Source organism: Bidens hawaiensis, unplaced genomic scaffold (genome assembly GCF_021521415.1).
Source record: "Bidens hawaiensis isolate Kalapana, Puna unplaced genomic scaffold, B.hawaiensis_p1.1 tig00029414_1, whole genome shotgun sequence".
NCBI classification, from domain to species: domain Eukaryota; kingdom Viridiplantae; phylum Streptophyta; class Magnoliopsida; order Asterales; family Asteraceae; genus Bidens; species Bidens hawaiensis.
In genome coordinates this window covers 67,358-82,369 of record NW_027494879.1, presented here as the reverse complement: position 1 = coordinate 82,369, position 15,012 = coordinate 67,358, and the positions used below count along the sequence as shown (strand labels likewise).

Here is a 15,012-nt window from a genome sequence, read left to right as displayed (position 1 = left end):
TTCAACCAATGGGAGATGAGTATCCCAACTACCTCCGAAAACGATTGCGCATGCGCGCAACATATCCTCTAATGTTTGAATGGTTCGCTCGCTTTGTCCATCCGTTTGGGGATGATAAGCCGTACTCATGTCAAGACGAGTACCTAAAGCCCCCTGTAACGATCTCCAAAATCTTGAGGTGAACCGACTATCTCTATCAGAAATGATGGACACCGGGACTCCATGCTTTGAAACTACTTCTCGAATATACAATCGGGCTAACTTTTCCATCTTATCGGTTTCCTTGATCGGCAGGAAGTGTGCTGACTTAGTTAGTCGGTCTACTATAACCCAAATCGTGTTGTAACCCCCAGGTGTCCTTGGCAGTTTGGTAATGAAGTCCATAGAGATCTGTTCCCACTTCCACATGGGAATTTCTGGCTGTTGAAGCAACCCCGACGGTTTCTGGTATTCAGCCTTCACCTTCGAACACGTCAGGCACTTACTGACATACGTCACGATGCCGCCCTTCAGATTGGGCCACCAATACAGCGCTTTAACATCTTGGTACATCTTGTCTGCGCCAGGATGTACAGAATATCGCGTTTTGTGAGCTTCGTTTAACACTTGCTCGCGCAATCCTCCCTTGAGAGGGACCCATATGCGGTTAGCAAAATATCGAGTATCGTTCTCTCTGAGTTCCAAATTCTTATTCATACCCCCAAGGGATTCGTTCTTGACAAACTCTGGTTTCAGGGCTTCTTGTTGAGCTTCTCGGATGCGGGTAGTGAGATCTGCGCGAATGGTCAATCTTAGAGCCTTAACTCGTAGCGTCCTTGCGCGCTCTTTCCTACTTAGAGCGTCTGCTACCACATTCGCCTTTCCAGGATGATACTTTATTTCACAATCATAATCATTCAATAACTCAACCCATCTTCGTTGCCTCATGTTTAAATCCTTCTGATCAAATATGTGTTGAAGGCTCTTGTGATCCGTAAAAATCAAACACTTCGTACCATAAAGATAATGGCGCCAAATCTTTAGCGCGAAAACAACTGCTCCAAGTTCCAGATCATGCGTTGTGTAGTTCCTTTCATTGGCCTTGAGCTGACGAGAGGCATACGCTATGACTTTGTTTCTCTGCATAAGGACACATCCGAGTCCTTGATGTGATGCGTCGCAGTAGACGACGATGTCATCCGTCCCCTCGGGCAGAGATAAAATTGGCGCACTACATAACTTTTGCTTTAACATTTGAAACGCTGCTTCCTGGTTTTCGCCCCAATCAAATTTCTTATCTTTCTGGGTTAGCGCGGTCAGAGGTAAAGCTATCTTGGAGAAGTTCTCAATGAAACGTCGATAGTAGCCAGCTAGTCCTAGGAATTGCCTCACCTCAGTTGGTGTTTTTGGCGCTTCCCAATTCTCGATGGCTTTGACCTTGGAGGGATCGACGTGTATTCCTTTCTCGTTTACAACGTGACCGAGAAAGTGAACTTCTCTAAGCCAAAACTCACATTTAGAAAACTTTGCATACAGCTTTTCTTTCTTCAGTAACTTCAAAATTAGTCTTAGGTGTTGTTCATGCTCAGCTTTGGTTCGGGAGTAAATCAGAATATCATCTATAAACACAATCACAAACTTATCCAAGTATGGTTTGCACACACGGTTCATCAGATCCATGAATACAGCCGGCGCATTAGTTAGCCCGAAAGGCATCACTAAGAACTCATAATGGCCGTATCTAGTTCGGAAGGCTGTCTTCGGCACGTCTTCCTCATGGACCCTAAGTTGGTGGTATCCTGACCGTAGATCTATCTTCGAATAATAACTGGATCCCTGCAATTGATCAAATAAGTCATCAATCCTCGGTAAGGGGTACCGATTCTTGACTGTCAGCTTGTTCAGTTCTCTGTAGTCAATACACATTCTGAAGGAACCATCCTTCTTCTTTACAAAAAGCACTGGAGCTCCCCAAGGTGAAAAGCTTGGGCGTATGAAACCCTTATCCAACAGTTCCTGCAACTGATTGGATAGCTCTTGCATCTCAGATGGAGCTAGTCGATAGGGTGCTCGAGCTACTGGCGCAGCTCCTGGGACCAAGTCGATTCGAAACTCGACTTGTCGCGGCGGAGGTAATCCGGGCAAATCTTCAGGGAAAACTTCCGGAAATTCGCGCACCACTGGTAAGTCTTCAATCTTTCGCTCATCTCCTTTCTTCTCTACTACGTGCGCCAGGAAGGCGTAGCATCCTTTCCTCAGGCACTTGCGCGCCTTTAGACACGAAATGAGTTTTGTCGCAACTCCACTTCTTTCCCCTTGAATTACCAAGGTTTCTCCGCTCAACAGTGGGATCCGAACCTGCTTCTCATGGCAAATAACTTCCGCGTGGTTCTCGACTAACCAATCCATACCTACCACAATGTCAAAACTTCCCAAGTCTATTGGTAATAAGTTAATATTGAATCCGTGACCTCCCATGACCAATACGCATTGCTCAGTCCTCTCGCTCGCGCATAACTGCCTACCAAGCTAGTTCTATAGTATAAGGCGTGTCTAGCCTACTGGTTGCTAGGCCTAGGGAGTTTTTAAACTCAGTGGATATAAAACTTAGGTCAGCGTCAGTATCAAATAAGACAGATGCAAAATGGTCGTTAAGTAGAAACGTACCAGTTACTACATTCGGTTCTTCTTTGGCTTCGCCCGCGCCGATCACAAAGGCTCTCCCGCGAGCTTGGTTTCTCTTTTGCGGGAAATCCCGACTGAAGTGTCCTGGCTTCCCGCATGCGTAGCAGCGATCGCTTCCCCCAGTTTCTTTGGCATGGCAATTCATCGTCTTGTGCCCTGGCTTGTTACATTTGGTGCATACAAGGCTTGCGCATTCACCCCCGTGGTGATACTTGCATCTGCTGCACCATGGGTGAGGCCCGTTGTACACTTTTCGTGGTGGCTCCGCGGCTTGAATTGCGTAAGCCCTTACGCTCTCCTGTTTCTTAAATGGTGGCTGCTTGGAGTCAGACCCTCGGTGGTGAGAGTTCCATTTCCTCTTGGGATCAGAGGTTCGTTGCTCGATTCCGCGCGCAGTTAACATGCCCGCACGGACCGTATCCCTTGTAAGGGTGATAGCCCGCGCTACTGCCTCATCAAAGGTTGGAGGCGCTGCGGCGTTGAACGGAACCCTAACAACATGAGGTAACCCAAAGATATACCTCTCGATCTTCTTCTCCTCCGTGTTTGCCATATCTGGCACCAACTGGCAAAGCTCGTTGAAACGGTTGTTGTAGGCGTCGATATCAGTTCCTACCATGGTGTGGTTCCAAAATTCCTGCTGTAGACTCTGAATCTCGGCGCGAGAGCAGAACTTTTTCATCATCATCTCCTTCAGCTCCTCCCAGGTCCTGTGGAGAGCAACTTCTCGCCCCAATGTTTTCGTTTGAAGCTTCCACCAAGACGAGGCCGCTTCTTGAAACATGCAGGTCGCGTAAAGGACCTTTTGGTTTTCACTACATCCACTAATGGAGAGAACTGTCTCCATCTTGTCGATCCAGTTGTAGAGCCCAATGGCCCCTTCGGTGCCCTTAAATGGCCAAGGCTTACAGGCCATAAATGTCTTATAGGAGCATCCTTTGTCCAAAGCTCCTGATTCGGGTTCTGGGGTTTCGGTCTCCTGACGACCCTGACTTGATTCGGCCTTGCTGGCCTCATGCGTTGCGATCGCCTGCGCGATTATTTCTGCGAGTTCCTCGGGCGTCATGGTAATTCCCTTGGCTCTGGTTGGAGGCATTCTTGTTTTTCTTAAAAAGAGAATAAAAATTTATCAAACTTAGCGCATGTACCCTGAGCACATAGTGTTTTTTCCTTAATGTTCACTAGACATTGTGTGACCCGTGTTCCTAAGTGCGTGTGTGGTTTCTTTTGAAAATATTTTCTTTGCAAAATATTTCATGCGATTCCCCTACGGTTATAGTCTAGGCTAAAACTTCTTTCCTAGTTCGCTATAACCAGTGCTCTGATACCAATCTGTCACACCCGGCCCTAAACGGCGGAAACAGCCGGGCGCGCGCGAGTGGGAATTGATACTCAAGCACGGGTCATTGCAAACATTTAAGAAAAATAAAATTTCCATTGCGCATGAAATGTCTAGTACAAAATACATTACATTTAGAATTACATAAAAACATCCAAGTATGAAAATCATTGAAGATTTCCGCGCCATATCCCTTCACACGGCGGGAACAACTGCACGTGTGGATGGGATAGAACTAAAATCTTCCAAAAAGCTAATTTTATGGATGTTCTGCGTGAAGTGCTCTATGTGTGACTCCTTGCGCTACTTACCTATCACCTGAAAGACACGTAAAAACATTTGAATCAGTATAAACTGAGTGAGTTCACAAGTTTTGGTGACTTGATAGATCGTATTGCATCATAATCTTGATAAAGCCATATTGAAACATATTTCCGATAACATTGTTTAAACATATGCTTGATAAAACCGTATTGAAACATAGTTTTGATAACATATTCTTGATAAAACCGTCCCGCGGGTCACGCGCAGACATTCCTGAAAACCGTGGCGCTGCCACTATAATAATTTAGATATACCGTCCCACGGGTCACGCACGGACGTTCCTGAAAACCGTGGCGCTGCCACTATAATAATTTAGATATACCGTCCCACGGGTCACGCACGGACGTTCCTGAAAACCGTGGCGCTGCCACTATAATAATTTAGATATACCATCCCACGGGTCACGCACGGACGTTGTGCCGGAAAACAAGGCGCTCGTCTTTGTAAGAGGTGCGACCTCTACGAGCGGGCTCAATCCCATAGTACTACCCCGTGACATACTAGGCACCCGTCTTTGCAAGGGGTGTGACCCCTACGAGTGGGTTGATCAAACACAGTAGTCCCTACCCTTAGAGTTCCAATGGTAAAGTGATCACTTACTCGTATCGCACTCACATCGAAAACCATAGATAACCGTTTGCATTGCTCGAAAATATTCCATAAAGAAACATAATTTAAACACATAATCGTTTTCATTACTTGTAAGAGTACCATGATAAAGCATAATTTAAGTACGTGTCCCTCGCCCCGAAAACAGTTTAAAAACAGTGAAAATAGTGAAAATAGGGGCTGTGAGACTCACCTGTGATTCTTGTTAAGATATTAATCGGGGTTTCGGGTTTCTTGGTGTTAGCCTCGAAATTGGGAGTCTAAAATATGATTAAATAACAAGAAATATGTATATTAAGATCAAGAATTCGAAGAATATAAGGGTTGGTCAGAAAAGTAAAGTTTCGGCTTACCTAGCGAAGGAAACGGAGATGGAAACGGATGCTTGGGAGAGAATTACAGATTTTAAGAGAGTTTGGAGTGTTTTTGTGTGATGTTTTTATTCAATGATTGATACATATTTATAGGCAAATTCAAGGGAACACAATCCCTTGATTTAGGGGATTAAAATCTTATCATATCTAGGTGTAATGATGACAAAGTATGGGATTTATTGTTATTTATTTAGGGATGGGGGTGATAGTCCTAAGGAGTGGTTAAAAAGATTCTGATTGATTTTGACAGGACATGCAGGACAGTGGTTGGTGGGAGTAGGTACGGCTGACAGCTGACATTTCGTGTTATGGTATACTTTTCCTGGTACTGTTGTCAGTGTGTAGTCAAAAGGTAAAAATATCTGAAATACGCTACTGGTCCCTTCTGGGCGGGGGGGGGGGGGGGAAATCCCCTTACACTTGAGAAATACTGTGTTTTGTGCGTGTAGCCTTGCGCGTATAGCTTTCTGCGTGTAGGCTGTTTCTTTGCTGCGGGTAGGTGCGTAACCTTCTCGCAGTCAGGGACGTTGAGTTTCATTTGTAGATTCTCCATGAGGTCTTGGTATTTCAACATAGTGATCAGTTATGTTGAAGTCAATTCCATCCTGGAGCTTCAGACAAACTAGCTTTCAATGTTCCCGCCATGCAGGGAGGTTAGCCCCCTTTCCGCACGCGCATAAATGATTTGGGATGCACCCGCCTTAGCATCAGGCGGGGCGTCCACCCATATGGCAAAAAGTTAAGTTATATGAAAACATAAAGCCAAAACATCCGCGCATGGCGCATATAACATGCACGCGCTGATTCTAACATGGCGCGCTCGCGCATGGCGCATATAACATATTTGCCTAATAATTAGGTTGATTACTTGGTTTATGGGATTGGGAAATTACCGGGTGTCACAGCTAATCATGGGATCTCGTACTCTAGTAGCACTTGAACTTGATGAAGACCCCCCCGGCATAGGCATGTGTATGTTTGACCCATATTTATTTAAATAAAAGTCATACATAAATTTAAAATTCAAGTTAAAATAATTTTTTGCCTCTGTTGAAAAGTTTGGTTCAACTTCATGCATATCTAAGGCTGAAAAAATTTCGTCTATCACACATTCAACCCCCGTAACATTTAACATTGTGTTTAAAGCGGCGACGCAAGTAAAAACCGGTGGCAATTCAAGAAAGTATTTTTTTAATTTAAACTTCATTGGTAATATGATGTTTGAAAACATTTAACTTTTATATTCAAATTCTTTAAGATTGTTAACCATTAAAAATAACTCCGAAAGAACCAAGGAACTTGTCGGATAATACGTTCCCGATAGTTTCGTAGTTGATGTTTTAAAAACTTCAATAAAAGTCGATAAGTCATTGATAATTTCCCATTTCTCATTTGAAAAGGGGATTGCCAAATCATTCTCGGCAAGACTAGAATGAAACATTTGTAAAGTTTCTCTTTGTTCCAAAGCACTTTGAAACATTATACAAGTGGAATTCCATCGATGAAGTACATCCCAATTAGCTCCCAAAGCTTTTCTTCCCGTATCTTTACAAAATTTTCTATAATCCATTTGTCTTTTTTTACTTTTCTTAAAAACTTCATGTATCATTAGTCTAAAATCGTTTATAACCGATGTAACCTCATCCGAAGCAAGTCCGTCTTGCACGATTAAATTAATGATATGTGCAACACACATTGAGTGAAAAAATACACCATTGCATCGACGTACATTTTAATTTTAATTTATCAACCGCCGATGTATTATTCGACGCGTTATCAAATGCCATTGAAAATATTTTATTTTCTAGTTTATAAGTTTTTATAACATAATCTAATATTTTAAACAAATTATCTCTCGTATGTGGATACTCAAAGAGTTCGAAAGCAATGGTGCGTTTCATCATTTCCCACGATGACGGGTCTACCCAATGAGCGGTGACACAAAGATAAGATTCGGGTAGACCATGTGGAGCCGACCAAACATCACTAGTTAAGTTTATTCCCGTATTTATATTTTCAAAATATGCAATTAGTACCTCTTTGGCCTTCTTCCACAATTTTAAACAATAACGTTTAAGAGTATGACGACTTACGTGAGTGTATTGTGGTTGAAGCGTATCTCGAATCATGGCGGTTAAGCGAGGGTTGTCGAAGTGGCTAAACGGCAAAGCTTATTGAATCACAAACTTCGCCATACGATCTTGAACTCGATCAATTTGGTATGTAAATATTCCGCCTTCACTATCCATTTGCGTTTGTTGCGAATCGACGTTCTTTTTCAACGTCTTGCAATACGGTTTTTCGATGTGTTTCTTCAAATTTGAATTCGAAAGTGGGTTTAAATAAACCCAACAAAACTTGCACCGAGCCTTTAATGAATGGTCACTCAATTCAACCAAATCCCAATTGCACCAAATCTCTTGATTACGATTATGAGGTACAATACGAACGAAACTTGGTTCGGCGTTGGAACCTTGACCAACCGATGATTGTGAGGCAGCCATAACAACAAATATGAATATAGAAGAAGAGAAAACAAGAAATTAGAGAACTCAAAACGTTGTAATAGCGTTTTTTTTGTATTTTTTTGCGTTCGGGTTTGCGTTTTGAGTGTTGTGATGAACCCATGACACCAAATACCTATTTATACTAGTAGTGGGGTGTTTGGGGGAGCCAAAAAACGGCTATTTTTGACCCCAACGGTCAAAAAACGGCCAAAAAACGATTTCCAACGGCTATACTCGATCCAACGGCTAGAACCGGTTCCTACCCGCCCCCACTCAGAAACGCAAGAACCGGTCACAGATCATCGGGTTGAATCAGATAGGGTCCGGTTTCTACAAAAAACGGTATGAACCGGTTCGGTTCCGGTTCGGGTCTACCGGTTCGGTTCCTGGAACCGGTTTGAATGATCATATCTACCTACTCATCATCATCAAAATCAGAATCCTCAGACACTTCATCATTAACCTCTTCATCTTCATCATCGTCACTAATCACGTAAGTCATCTTCTTTCTGTTAGCCCTCTGTGGCCTAGCCTTTGCAGCCACTTCACCACCACTTGGCTCTCCAACCATCTCCTCCTCCTCATCATCATCTTTCTTATTCATCTTATCCAACACCGACCCACTTTTCTTGTTAAACGGTGACGGCCTCATCTTCCTAACCTTCTTCTCAGGCGACGCTTCCACAGCCGGCTTTAAAACCTCAGTAATCAACTTCTGCCCGGCTGTTTGCTTTGGCGCCTTAGAGGCGCCCGCCCCTCTTTTCTTTGTGGCTGCCACTGGCGGCTTGGCGGCTGCTGCTGGTTTTCGGCCAACCTTCTTTATCCCCTCTGGTGGGGCTGCTACGACTTCGAAGTCTGAGTCGTCACTCAAGTTGATTTCGTCTTCGGTTTCATCATCGGAAATGATGGCGGCTTTCTTTTTGGCAGCTGCAACTCTCTTTGCAGGTGCTTTCTTTTTGGGAACCTCTGTAATTATGTGTTAATGTTAGTTACAACTTACAAGATTTGCATACAAATTAAAGAAATGATTGAGTTTTTACCTTCTTGATCTGGAGAAGATTCGATGTTGTGTCGGGCTAATCGATCTTCGAGTTCAACAATGTCATCATCATTCAGTGCATGATGAATGTTCTGTTTGGCCATACGTTCCGCTAGTGAAGGGATTTCTTCATCATCTTCATCTACCAAGGTAGCTTTTCCCTGATCATAATAATATTATAAACAGTTAAATCTAATCGCATGTAACAAAATGCATTGCAATAATATCATGAAAATATGAATGTCATGATGATCTTACTTTGATCTTCGCTGGAGCTTTCTTTTGGGCTGCTGGTTTGCCTCTTGGTTTAGGTACAGCAAAAACATTAGCTTTACCTATAAATATAAAGTTAAGTACTAGAGTTTCAAGTAAATAAATGACCGATATTCGATTCGCTTGCACCTCCATGTAAAAACTAAAAAGAGAAGGAAGAAGACCATTAATTTTTGACATACCTGTTTCCATGGCAGAATCTGCTGATGTGTCCATCGGTTCTATAACAACTGCTGGCGTGGCACTAGGCTTTTTAGCAACCGCCTTTCTGGGAGGCTTTCTAGCATTCCTGCCACCTCCAGGACCCTTAGACCTACCTTTTTCTTGCTGCTTCCTTCTCTCAGCTTCATCTTTAGCATCTCTCTTATCTTGTTCCTAATCATGCAAACAAAAAACACTAAATTTAAACAAACCAAAAAATAAAAATCAAATATTTTTATTAAAAAAAACTTACATCAAGTTGGTGACTAAGAGCATCAAGATCCCTTAACCACAAAGACTTTGAAGGCGTATTTGTGAGTTCATCAAACTCAGCCTTTTTTGCATCCTTTTCATTTATCAACTGTTGCATCTTTTCAAAAGTCAAGGTTCCAATCGACATTGCAAGCAAGTAATCGTACTCGGTTCCGGGAATGGTTTTGCTTGTGGTCCCTGCAGCGGGCTTTTCTTCAATAACCACGTCATCAGTTTCCTCTTCTTCCGTTTCTTCACTCCCTTCAACATGGTCAACCGCCTTTGACTTTCAGTTCAGCAAGCAATTCGGCTTTCTTTCGGTTGCTTACAATAAGTGTTCCTTTCACGACTTCACCGATGAAGCGCACTTTGTTTTCCAGCATCACTGATGCTTTTTCAAGCTCGCGAAGCAGAGCTGTCTGTTATACATAGCAAAAGTAGGGCCGTTAAAAATCTAACTTGTAAACAAGCCAGGGCCAAGCCTAAATAAGCGCAGCTCATAAGCTCTAACACTAATGTACCATACATGTTTATCAACTTACCTTCGTCTTCTCATAATATTCAAAACGAAGGTAAAAGAAATCCTCAAGAACTGACAATCTGTCAGTAAACCAATAAAGATTCTAAAAAAAAACCTTTTTATAAGATATAATCATACTTACTTTGTTCAGGGGTATCATACTTCTTAATCACACCATTAGCATCAAACAGATGCATGTTACTAGTGCTTAAAATAGTCGTTAGCTTAAACTTCTTCAACAACCCTTCTTGTTTTGCTTTATTAAATTGATCTGCAGTCATGATCACTTCAAAGTGCACAGTGGTATCATCATTATGAGCATTATATTCCTGCAAAATACTGCTTATCAATGCCAACACAAAACACATGATTAAAATAAACCATATTCAAGATTTAAAACTTTAATCTACCTCAATGAAAGGCTCCTTATCTTTCCCTGCAAGTGAAGCAACCTCCAAAAACTCCTTGTATTCTTGAGTCCACCTTCGGATTGGCAGCTCGGTTATAGAAAGGGTATTATTGTCCTCGTTTTCCTCGTAAACGCCAACAGTGGTGTATCCAGTATCCTTTGATGTGGTTTTCTGAATTGTTCCTCTGAACCACTTATACCATGGATCCATTGGCACCATTTCTTCTCCGTTTAACATGCGCTTGAGGTTAGCAATAATATCACGTGGATTATAATTTGGAATAAATGAACTCCACCCAGATCCCAATTCCTTCACTTCCATTCACCAGAACCATTGGTATGATTGGAATATACCTATTTAAAAAAGTGATCAAAAATCAATGATAAATACAAAAGTATGTTGTACTCGGTCAGACATAATGGTTTGACAAGTCAAGCCTGAGCTCAGCGTGTTTATTATTTTCTAAATCAGTATATTACATTTTTATTAAATTCTAACTAAAAAATTTACACATAAAATATTACAGAATATTCAGTTAATGTTGTCATAATTTATATGTAAATAAATTAATTTTATAGAAATATATATTTAATGTATTAGATAAAAATATAATATAATAAAAAATGCACTCGTTTAGAATTGGAATGTGCCTGTTAAGAAATACAATCAAAACTAGTATAAATGTTAAATTGCGCAGATGATCAATGTGGTTTTGCAAAAACTATGGATTCAAACCCTGAGATTTAAAAATTACAGATATAATTCCAAACACTTAGTTTGCTTTCATGTCTAAAACGTTTGCAGGGTTAGATTTAGTTGTTATCAATAAATGCACTCATTAAGGAAATGCAGTGGCGGAGCCACATCATTACCATCGGGTTCGGCCGAACCCAGTTCTTTTTCGGTTTTATATATAACCCGCAGTGTTGAATTAATGAGCGAACCCATTCTTTTTCGGCGAACGAACCCAGTATCGTTTTAAAAAAGTATATTCGAACCCATTGATTATTAAAAGTTTTGTTATATTTTTTTAGTAACGAATATTCTTTTTATAAAATATAAAAAGCTTTTTAAAAAACTATAAAAATGATAACAAACATTATGGGCCAACAATACCCTATTATATATATACATATATATATATATATATATATATTAATAAAAAGCCCAAAATACTCATAGAATGGGTCAATAAGCCCTACCCAGTTAACATTTTTAAGACATCGGTCATCAACTCAGCAACCGATCAGCTTCTTTCTAACGACCAGATGACCATCGCCTCATCGCCTTCGTCGTTCGCCTCAAGGTTTCAACCATCGCCAACAACCAATACTTGTTGGTCTATCGCTTGAGAAATGTTTTCTTCAATGAAGCATGTGAAGTCGGATTTGCGTAATCATTTAGGCGACGATTATATGAATGATGCTTGTATTTGTTATATTGAGAGTGGGTTACTTTTCAAAGTCGCGATTGAAGATACTTTTCAAAACATAAAAACGCGTAAAAAACAATTATGATAGTAATATTGCATTTTATTTATCTAACCGAATGATCGACCCGACCTGACCCATTTGGGCCCAAAAACTTTGACACCGGAATAAAATCAAACATCAAAAAATTCTGAACCCGTATAAAAAAATTCCTGGCTCCGCCACTGAGGAAATGAATGTTTTCATGAACACAACTAGGGATGAGATTGGGATGGTACCGGTACCGATCCCGAAAATCCCGATTCCGAAATTCAGAAATTGTTGGTACCGGTACCGAAATGTTCGGTTCGGTACCGGTACCGTACCGATACCGAAAACTCAAAACTTGGTACCGACGGTACCAAATCGGTACCGAATTCGGTACCCGTACCGAAAACGCTCATCCCTAAACACAACTAAAATCAACGGAGCCAAATACTGAGACAGGTATATCAATCAATATGAATAATAAGAAAGGGAATGGAACAATACAAAAACATTGTGATAATATAATTTTCTATTTTATGTTAGGGGTATGAGTTAAACAATATATGATGTTTATATGAAATAAATAAATCTATAAAAAGCTTTCATGAACAACATATACAAACGAACATGAGCGAAAGTTAATTAACTTGTTAACGAATGTTCACGAACACAATTGAATGAACAGGGGCTTTGTCATGTTTGTTTGTTTAACTAATCGAACAAAATTTATTGTTCATTTCATTCATTTATTAAGCAAACGAACATAAATGAACTTCCCGTAAAATTATATTAATCCAACCATGGCCGGCTGGAGGGTGGCGCCGGTCGGACCGTCGGCCGGGGCACCCAATTTTTAGGGGCCAAAACTTTTTGTATCTATATTTTTTATATATACATTTAAAAATATAAAACTTAGAAAATATGAATTGTTCTTTACCATTTTATAATTATTAGGCCCAAACTAAAACTAAAAACTAAGTTTAAATTCTTTTTATCCATAATCCATTTAATCAAGTTTAAATTTTTGGGCCCAAACTAAAACTTAAACTAAAACTAAAAACTACAAAAATTATATAAAAACCCAATGCAAAATAAAAGAAAAGGCGGTCGATTGAAATTTCTCTTTGGTTCCTTCCTTCTTTACGAATGTTGAACAACGACCAACCTAGCTGACCTCCACTGTTGGTTCGTTGTTAACAACCAGGCTTCTCCACGGTTGACCAAGCTTGCCACCAGGGACCAAGCTATTTTTTTTTCTAATGTTAGGAGAGTTTCAAAAATCATTGGTTAATCGTTAGTTATTATGGTATTTTTTAATAATATATTTTTCAATGTTATTGTTATAACATTAAGCCTCGTTTAAAAAAATTAGCTTGTATATTTCTTTTCTCGTTAAGGCTATGGGCCTTTTTATTTCGGCTCGGCCGAGGTATTCAAATTCTCAAGACGGCTCTGAATCCAGCCTTCAACCTTTATTAATATTCTGAAAACCTATAACACACTCCTTCATTCTCATTTGAGAGCGTATCACTTAAACAATGCTCAACTGATGATCTTTTGCATTTACACTAGTCACACAGGTGAATATGTTATATCAAAATGGCGAAGAGCCTGGTATTAAAAGGGGGTGATCAAGTGTTTTGGTCATATTTATATGCAGTGTTCAAAATATGTCTTGACTTACTCTGCATGAAAATAGTGAATATAGTGTTCAAAAGATGCCACATACCATCAACTTGCACTGCATGGCTTTCAAACCATCTTTGCGTCTTCAAATGAGTACACTCGTGAGTTTGCAATAATTAAAAATATGGAGTTCAACCCGACTATCTCATATGGCGGCTTTCATCGTACGCTGCCACATGACGAAACGTTGTTTAAGGGAATAAACTTGGATTCAGTCATTTGAGATGACGGATCTAGTCACCACAAATGTAAACGTTGCCGCTTACATTGAACACCATTATGAGAGATAAACCTAGTTCTACCATCTTATATGGCTGTACACCTAAAATCCATGTAGCCCATTGTCAAGGACCTATAAGTCGTTTTTCTCTTAACAAACCTATTACTTTAGTAAAATAAATCAACTACTTCACCGATATATTTTGCTTTCGTCACCTTTGATTTAGGTTTGTATTGATGATCAATGCAAGGCAACCGGGGTTATGTGCAAAGTGTGCAACCGCACACGACCCACTCTTTCGAGGGGCTTTAATTTTTAGAAAATATATAAGTATTCTATATATAAACTTATCTTAGAATAAAAACTACAGAATAACCATCTAGCCCAATCAGTAAGGCACTTATCTACAAGATAACGGATATCCGATTCGATACATTGCATGTATATTTTTTTTCCATTTCTTTTACTACCTAGCTACATATGTATACTTTAGAGAATTCACACCATATCCATCATTTCTTCCCTATAATTTAACTAAAATTCATAATTTTTCAAAATTTTGTCTTTCGTTTAAAAAACTCTAACTTCTTATTCCTTATTTTTATCTGTATTTTGCTCGTAAATATTTACTATTTTGTCATTTTTATGCGTGCACAACCAGCAGGCCAGTAGAGATAATACACAGTCAGCTATCAAACAAATTCTATGGCTATTGTAGACCTTTAAATTCACTGTTTAACAACCCTCATGTGTGATTCACTATAAACATGTCACAACAGCTGTTCACAAGTACAAGACTTGATCAGCAACAGGTATTCACCAAGTGGGAGACAGTTTTTCCAAGACCATCTTCTCTTCCTAAAACATAATTTGATGGAGGATTAACGAAAGCCCTTTTTTTATAATTTAGTGCACTGCAGAGAAATGGTTGATGAGATGTAATACATTTTTAAAAAGTTTTTTTTTTTTTTTTGAACACAGAGGTGAGGATGGTGAATGCTCTTGTAGCCTGTATCATCCGGACTTGAGGTGTACAGAACCGTTTTTTTTTTCAAACCGAACCGGTTTGTGTTTGGCATATTAAAAATCGGTTTGACCCAAACCGGTTCAGTTTAGAAACCGGTTTAATCATAGAAC

The 15,012-nt window shown here is 40.1% G+C and overlaps 1 pseudogene across 1 annotated transcript; it reads right to left on the bottom strand.

Annotated features, from left to right (window-relative positions):
• Window positions 1–8,232: 8,232 nt before the first annotated feature.
• Window positions 8,233–12,083, bottom strand: LOC143578975 (DNA topoisomerase 2-like; annotated as a pseudogene). Its single transcript, XR_013143371.1, has 9 exons — window positions 12,058–12,083; window positions 10,513–10,865; window positions 10,245–10,431; window positions 10,125–10,174; window positions 9,584–10,001; window positions 9,312–9,504; window positions 9,115–9,191; window positions 8,858–9,017; window positions 8,233–8,783 (listed from the first exon to the last, which is right to left on the bottom strand). The product of XR_013143371.1 is annotated as a DNA topoisomerase 2-like (transcript).
• Between the last annotated feature and the right edge of the window lie 2,929 nt (window positions 12,084–15,012).